The following is a 7096-nucleotide window of genomic DNA, read 5'->3' as shown; positions in this document are numbered from 1 at the left end:
CTATTTTCCAGAGCGGCTGCTCCAGTTTACATTCCCACCAACAGTGTAGGAGGGTGCCCATCTCTGCACATCCTCGCCAGTATCTATAGTTTCTTGATTTGTTCATTTTAGCCACTCTGACTGGCGTGAGGTGGTATCTCAGTGTGGTTTTGATTTGTGTTTCCCTGATGATGAGTGATGTTGAGCATCGTTTCATGTGCCTGTAGGCCATCTGGATGTCCTCCTTGGAGAAGTGTCTGTTCATGTTTTCTGCCCATTTCTTCACTGGGTTATTTGTTTTGTGGGTGTGAAGTTTGGTGAGTTCCTTGTATATTTTCGATATTAGCCCTTTATCTGATATGTCATTTGCAACTACCTTTTCCCATTCCATCGGTTGCCTATTAGTTTTCTTGATTGGTTCCTTTGCCTGGCAGAAGACTTTTATCTTGTTGAAGTCCCAATAGTTAATTTTTGCTTTCATTTCCCTTGCCTTTGGGGATGTGTCAAGTAGGAAATTGCTGTGGTGGAGGTCTAGGAGGTTTCTTCCTACTTTCTCCTTGAGGGTTTTGATGGTTTCCCGTCTCACATTCAGGTCCTAGAGCCATTTTGAGTTAATTTTTGTGTATGGTGTAAGAAAGTGCTCTAATTTCATTCTTCTGCATGTTGCTGCCCAGTTCTCCAAGCACCACCTGCTAAAGAGGCAGTCTTTTTTCCAACGGATACTCTTTCCTGCTTTGTCAAAAATTATTTTGCCATACATTTGTGGGCTCAGCTCTGGGTTCTCTATTCTATTCCATTGGTCTATGTGTCTGTTTTTGTGCCAATACCATACTGTCTTAATGATGACAGCTTTGTAGTAGAGGCTAAAGTCTGGGATTGTGATGCCTCCCGTTTTGGTTTTCTTCTTCAATATAACTTTGGCTATTTGGTGTCTTTTGTGGTTCCATACGAACTTGAGGATAGTTTGTTCTAGTTTGGAGAAGAATATTGGTGCAATTTTGATGGGGATGGCATTGAATGTGTAGATTGCTTTGGGTAATAATGACATTTTCACAATGTTTATTCTTCCAATCCATGAACAGGGAATATTTTACCATTTCTTGGTGTCTTCTTCAATCTCTTTCATTAGTTTTCAATAGTTTTCATCATATAGGTCTTTTACATGCTTGGTTAGGTTTACTCCTAGGTGTTTGATATTTTTCGTGCAATCGTGAATGGGATCATTTTCTTGATTTGTCTTTCGGCTGCTTCATTTTTGGTGTATACGAATGCAATTGATTTCTGTACATTGATTTTGTACCCAGCAACTTAACTGAATACATTGATCAGTTCTAGAAGGCTTCTGGTGGAGTCGATTGGGTTTTCCATGTAGAGTATCATGTCATCTGCAAAAAGTGTGAGATTGACTTCTTCTTTGCCAATTCTGATGCCTTTTATTTTCTTTTGTTGTCTGATTGCTGATGCTAGGACTTTCACCACTATGTTAAACAGCAGTGGTGAGAGTGGACACCCCTGTCGTGTTCCTGATCTCAGGGGGAAAGCTCTCAGTTTTTCGCCAATGAGGATGATATTAGCTGTGGGTTTTTCATAAACTGCTCTTATAATGCTTAGGTAAGTTCCTTCTATTCCGACGTTCTCAAGGGTTTTTATTAAGATAGAGTGCTGTATTTTGTCAAATGCCTTTTCTGCATCTATCGACAGGATCATGTGGTTTTTATCCTTTCTTTTGTTCATGCGATGGATCACACTGATGGATTTGTGGATATTGAACCAGCCCTGTAACCCAGAAATGAATCTCACATGATCATGATGGATAATTCTTTTTATATGCTGTTGAATTCGATTTGCTAGTATCTTGTTGAGTATTTTTGCATCTGTATTCATTAAGGATATTGGTCTGTAGTTCTCTTTTTTGGCTGGGTCTCTTTCTGGTTTGGGTATCAAGGTGATGATGGCTTCGTAGAATGAGTCTGGAAGTTTTCCTTCTATTTCTATTTTTTGGAATTGTTTGAGAAGAATGGGAATGTGCTCTGCTTTAAATGTCTGGTAGAATTCCCCTGGGATGCCATCTGGCCCTGGGCTCTTATTCATTTGGAGATTTTTGATAACGGATTCGATGTCTTCACTGGTTGTCGTTCTATTCATGCTTTTTATCTCTTCCTGTTTTAATTTTGGCAGTGCATGTGTTTTGGGGAATTTTCCATTTTTCTATGGTGTCCAGTTTGTTGGCATATAGTTTTTCATAGTAATCTTTGATGATTGCTTATACCTCTAAGGGATTGGTTGTAATAGATCCTTCTTCATTCATGATTTTGTCTATCTGGGTGCTCTCTCTTTTTCTTCTGAGGAGCCTGGCTGGAGGTATATCAATTTTGTTTATTTTTTCAATGAACCATCTCTTGGTTTCATTGATCTGCTCTACTGTTCTTTTGGATTCTATATTGTTTATTTCTGCCCTGATCTTTATTATTTCTTTTCTTCTGCTGGGTTTGGGGTGCTCTTGCTGCTTCCTTTCTAGTTCCAGTAGGTTCTCTGTTAATTTTTGAATTTGCGCTCTTTCTAGTTTGTTGAGATTGGCCTGGATTGCAATATACTTTCCTCTTAGGACTGCCTTTGCTGCATCCCAGAGATTTTGGATTGTTGTATTTTCGTTTTCATTGTTTTCCATATATTTTTTAACTTCTTCTCTAATTGCTTGATTAACCCAATCATCCTTTAATACGGTGGTTTTTAACCTCCACATTTTTTGAAGTTTTCCAGAAGTTTTTCTGTGGTTCATTTCAAGTTTCATAGCATTGTGATCTGAAAGTGTGCATGGTATGATCTCTATTTGTTTATACTTTGGAGGGCTGCTTTATGCCCCAGTATGTGATCTATCTTGGAGAACACTCGAAAAGAAGGTGAATTTTCTAGTTCCAGGATGCAGAGTTCTAAACATATCTATCAATTCCATCTGTTCCAATGTGTCTTTCAGATCCATTGCTTCTTTAGTGACTTTCTGTCTGGTTGATCTATCCCTTGCTATCAGTGGAGTATTAATGTCCCCTGCAATTAGCACATTCTTATCAATAAGATTGTTTCTGTCTATAATTAATTGTTTTATGTATTTGGGTGCTCCCAAATTTGGCGCATAGATATTTACAATTGTTAGGTCTTCCTGATGGAGAGATCCTGTAATTATTATATAATGTCCTTCTTCATCTCTTGTTACGGCCTTTACTTTAAAGTCCAGTTTGTCTGATATATGTATGGCTACTCCAGCTTCCTTTTGCCTTCCAGTCGCCTGATAGATATTTCTCCATCCCTTTACTATCAACCTGAAGGTGCCTTCTGGTTGAAAATAAGTCTCTTGTAGACAGCAAATTCATGGGTTTTGTTTTTTTTATCCATTCTGCCCCCCTGTGTCATTTGGTTGGAGCATTCAGTCCATTTACATTCAATGTTATTATCGAAAAATGTGGGTTTAGAGTCATTGTGTTCTCCCTAGAATTCATGTTATAGTGGTGTCTCTGGCACCTTGTATTCTTTGCAATCCTTCCCTCATAGAGGCCCTCTTAGGACTTACTGTAGGGCTGGTTTGGTGGTCATGAATTCTCTCAATTTTTGTTTTTTGGGAAAACCTTTATCTCTCCTTCTATTTTGAATGACAGGTTTGTTGGGTAAAGGATTCTTGGCTGCATGTTTTTCTGCTTATCACATTGAAGATTTCCTGCCATTCCTTTCTGGCCTGCCAAGTTTCAGTAGATAGGTCTGTAACCACTCTAATAGGTTTCCCTTTGTATATGAGGACCCTTTTCTCCCTAGCTGCTTTCAGAATTCTCTCTTTATCCTTATATTTTGCCAGTTTCACTATGGTATGTCGTGCCAAAGGCCGATTCAAATTATGTCTTAAGGGGGTTCTTTGTGCCTCTTGAATTTAAATGTCTATTTCTTTCCCAAGATTTGGGAAATTCTCAGTGATAATTTGACATAGTATCACTGCAGGCCCTTTCTCTCTGTCTTCCTCTTCAGGATTCCTATGAGATGGATGTTGTTCCGTTTGATTGTATCACTCAGATCTATAATTCTCCTTTCCTGCTCCTGGATTAATTTCTCTCTCTTTTTTTCAGCTTCATCTTTTGCTATAACTGTATCTTCTAATTCACCTATTCTTCTCTCTGCCTGGTCAGTCCTCGAGGTGGCTGTCTCCAGTTTGTTATTCACCTCATCTATAGCCCTTTTTTTTTTAACTCATCACACCTATTTTAAAAGCTCCTAGTAATTGTCTCAGTTCATTCATTGATGCTTTTCTCAACTCCAGAGATTAATTTTATGACAAATTTTTTAAATTCTTGATATGGGATGTTGTCTAGATCTGCTTTGAGCAGTTCTGTGGCTGTGACTTCCTCCTGGAGGTTCTTCATGGGAGAGTTCCTTCGTTTTGTTATTTTTGCTAGTTTTCTGTCTCTTGTTACCTTTAGAAAGCTCGTTGTTCACTGTGCACCTATTAATATTTTTCTGTTAAAGGAGGCTTATTGACTGTCCAGGGTCTGTCGTTTCAGGAAATATTCTCTTAATGGTGTCTTTCAGTTTCTCTTGTTGTGCCTGTGAATATTTTATTTCCCTACTCAGCAATATTTGGGACTCACCGTCATGCACACTTTGGCTTGTTTCTTGGTGTAGTCCTAAGAAAGAAAACAGACAGAAAAACACAGAGGGAAGAGAAGCACACAGACACACAGACAAATCAAACAAAGAAACACATTAAAAGGGGGAAAGAAAAGAAAGAAAATGGAAAGGAAAGAGATGAAAAGAAGAGAAGAAGAGAAAAGAAAAAAAAGAATAAAAGGGGGTCAGAGACAACAAAGGACAGTGTACTGTATAAAAGTGTATGACCAGTTGAGGGGAGAGGTAAGGATGGGTTACAGGAGAATATATCTGGATTGCAAGAAGGTTAAAAAAAGGGGGAAAGGAGAAAGGAAAATAAAGAGTAAGAATTTAAAAGAATTAAGTAAAAAAAATAAAAGTAAAAAATAAAAAATAAATAAAAGGGGGTCGGAGACAACAAAGAACAGTGGACAGTCTAAAAGTGTATGACCAGTTGAGGGGGGATGTAAGGATGAGATACAGGAGAATATATCTGGATTGCAAGAAGGTGAAAAAAAATGGAGAAAGGAAAAAGGAAAATAAGGAGTAAAAATTTAAAAGAATTAAGTAGAAAAAAAGGTAATAATAACAAAGAAGTACAACAAAAGTGAAGAAAAAAAAGAAAAAGATTTATAAGAAAAGAAAGCAGCAGCTCCCCCTCGTGGATAGGCGTGGTTTGGTGTGGTAAGTCTTGGAGGCTGCTCTCAGCGGCCCCGCCTTGGTGTCCTCAGAGATTAGAATGGTGGCACGCCAAGCTCCTCTGCAGTAAGCACTGTAGGCCACTCTAATGAGTCCAATCTCCTTGTTCTTCAGTTGAGCCAAGTTGTATTTTCCAGGCCATGCCCGTTTATGCTACCACAGTTGAAATGTATTTGCTTTGGTCGCTGGCTTCTTAGGGGGAGTTATCAGTTTGTCTTGGCTCAGGCAGGGATTTTGGCTGCCCCTGCCTGAGGTGAGAAGTGCAGCAGGAGGTGAAGTGCGCGCCTTCACAGACCCAACTGCGGATTCCCCATCCCCAGCCAGGATCGCGATTACAATGGGGGAAAATGAGTCTCTCTTGGCTTCGGGCAGCTGTTGCCCAAGGAGCTGTGCGCTGCTGGAAATGAGCTAGAAGCTCCTGCATCCTAAGCGTGTGCCCAGGCCTCCACCGCCGCCAAGTCCCTGCCAGGATCGCGTAGGTGTGGGCCCTATTTTTTCCCTGTTGGTACCCGGGATTCAGGATTCACGCTACCAATGCTGGGGGTGAGATGCACTATGGAAATTGTAAGAGTCACCTTAAGGTGGCGACCGAGTAGCCATTTCTCTGGGGGCTGGAGGAGTACATGTGCACAGACAACCTCCACCCCTCACCTGCAGACCTGGGATGTCCTGCCCCATTTGGAAACAGCCAATCATGAAGCTCCAGCTTCCCATCACCCTGAAAGAGGAGGCAACCTATTCCATCCCGCCACGTCCTGAAATGTCCTTATTTGATAATCTGCCCCCCAAGATCAAACCCAGAACCCCCTCACCCATAAAACCCCTCGCCCATCGCCTGTAAGGTGCAGACTTCCCTGACTCAGCCAGGCACTTGAGTCACAGAACTTCACCCGGGGACTGCAGACCCCAAATAAAGGCCTTCTTGGCTCCATGACCTGGCTTCCCTCTTTCCTTTCATCTCTGCCTCCATCTATTAAATCTTACAGAAATGAGGTGCATGCTCCCGCTCCCAAAACTGAGGCGCTGCCACTGCCGCCGCCACCGCGGCCACTGATTCCTCACCGAGATGGCATAGGGCTGGAAGCTGTTCTTTCCCTTGCGCCACCTGGGTTTGGGATTCGGGCTACCCAGCAGTTATATATGGAGTGAGTTTCTCTCTCCAAGCATGGCCAAGCGTTCCTTACCTCTTCCCCAGAGACAGTACTATGAGCATGTTCAGTCACTCTGTCCCTTCCCTTTGTCTCTCGGGCTCCGTGCGCATTTGCGCCATGTTGGGCTGGGGCTCCTGCCTCCCCTGCCCTTCTCAGGCTGGCCCGTTTTCAGATCTCCCCAGTTCGCACTCACTCACTCAGGTATCTTTGAGGTTGTCTTCTTTCTGGATTCCGTATTTTCTCCTTCCGCTCTTGCAGATGAGAGTAATGTCCTTCTCAGTTTGATAGATGGGTGAAAACTCAATTTTTAAAAAGCAAACAATTTTATTAAAAAATGGCAAGAGGAACTGTCTTGACATTGTTTTAAAAGATTTCACCAGGCAGCCTCTGAGAGGTTGTGAATCAACAATTGGTGAGCCAGTCAGGAGACCAATGAAATGGAAATGAGACATTTGTGGGGGAAATCCTGAGTCTGCAATTGACTTCTGTATAATGAGGTATGGCCCATATTTTAGATGCTTAGAGACCACCACATGAATTCAGGGCCAACCCCAAAGCTCCAGCCAATCTAATGCACTTGTTTTAGAAACTGCAGCGATGTTAAAGACCTGTATGCTAAAAACTATAGAAGACTTATGAAG

The sequence above is a fragment of the Suricata suricatta genome, chromosome 5 (genome assembly GCF_006229205.1).
Source record: "Suricata suricatta isolate VVHF042 chromosome 5, meerkat_22Aug2017_6uvM2_HiC, whole genome shotgun sequence".
Classification (NCBI taxonomy): Eukaryota; Metazoa; Chordata; class Mammalia; order Carnivora; family Herpestidae; genus Suricata; species Suricata suricatta.
Note: the sequence above shows the minus strand (reverse complement) of the source record.